Genomic DNA, 1,389 nt, shown 5'->3' with positions numbered 1-1,389 from the left:
AGGCTCTGTCAGGTGGATAGGCTGATTGCCATTTGCTTTATGCATTGTTGCATGTCAAGTATCATATCTTTGCAGCTGTGAAAATCCCCCTCAAGTCCTGTATGATCATCGAGCTCCGACTCCGGCGTTTTGAGAGCCACTTTACCCTCGAGAAAGCTCCAAAACCTCCGTAATTCCTTCCTTAAATCCTGAAAAGATAATTCTCTTCTGCTTCTCCCAAATAAATCCTGTTAAATGGCCTCATTTCGCCCTTAATTTGCCCTCAACTCCAAAGCTTCAACAGCAACCTTTTGATGCAACTGAGAAAAATTCCGTCATGCTTACACTGTTGAAAGCAAATTTTGCTCTTTCAAAGAAACAAAATTTAAGAGATCCGGAAGCTTACCCGTGATCTTTATGGCAATTGGAGCCAACATTGCACAAACATGCTTCTACTCGCAGTTCTAGACCATTTAGTAATCCGGAAAAAATACAATGTTAAGAGCACAGCAGAAAAAAATTGAAAGCAGATTCCACTTGCACCAAAACGCAGCTAAAATCGATCTACGGGCTCCCGTATGCCAACACAAGCCGATCTGCCTCAAACACAATTACTTCGAGGGTTTGAAGCTTAATTGAAGCTCTGACAGAACGCAAAATATTTTGCCCTGTTCTGCTGCCTCATCCGTTTTCTTGTTCAAGCCGAGCATCTGCAATGCGTTCCGGCTGGCTACGAAGGTGACAGCTCTCCAATAATAACATAAAATAAAACACAAAACATAAAATAAAAAGACAAAAATAAATAAATAACAAAATAATTGCCCTCATTCATTCATACACTCACTACTTGTTCACATTGCATGGGGACATGCAATAGTTCTAGTTGGGGAGGGAGTCAAAGTATGTTGGATTTATTTTTGTGAAATTTATGGGCAAAAGTAGGATGTATATACTAACAAGTGAAATGAGATTGGTGTTATGTGTAGGACAACGAGAAGCTTATGCAGAAAGCTCAACATTACGATGCGACACCTTTTTCATCCACAATTAGAGTTATTTCGGAAAATAATTAAAAAAATGGACATTTTGTAAATTCTTGAAAATGCGCTAATTTGTTTTTGAGTCACTTCATACAGGAATGATCGATGGAGATGGCACACGAAGATGACAATTTTTATGCAGGAATGGTGCTAAGTTTTTCAGAGTATGCAAAGTGATTTTTCCAAATCACAATGAAACATGCATCATTGGACGCTTGAAGGAACAAATTCTTCACTGCACATATCATGACATTTTCCACTACACACCTTTTGCGTCATGATTACTTCCCTTTTTCCTTCCAAACGCCTAGACCTTCCTTGTGTTGCAGCCCATCTTCCATTTCCTTATCTTTCACGACTTCATGCACGC

At 39.4% G+C, this 1,389-nt stretch overlaps 1 long non-coding RNA gene across 1 annotated transcript; it reads right to left on the bottom strand.

The window, feature by feature from the left end:
- Nucleotides 1-225: 225 nt before the first annotated feature.
- On the bottom strand, nucleotides 226-718 carry LOC149189586 (uncharacterized). The gene is made up of 2 exons (XR_016256413.1): nucleotides 386-718; nucleotides 226-299 (listed from the first exon to the last, which is right to left on the bottom strand). It is a non-coding gene; the product is annotated as an uncharacterized LOC149189586 (long non-coding RNA).
- Between the last annotated feature and the right edge of the window lie 671 nt (nucleotides 719-1,389).

This window comes from Pinus tabuliformis, chromosome 3_1 (assembly GCF_031772625.1).
Source record: "Pinus tabuliformis cultivar Carrire ecotype Pingquan chromosome 3_1, CPIR1, whole genome shotgun sequence".
In the NCBI taxonomy this organism is placed as follows: domain Eukaryota; kingdom Viridiplantae; phylum Streptophyta; class Pinopsida; order Pinales; family Pinaceae; genus Pinus; species Pinus tabuliformis.
Note: the sequence above shows the minus strand (reverse complement) of the source record. Positions and strands in the feature narration are given on the sequence as shown.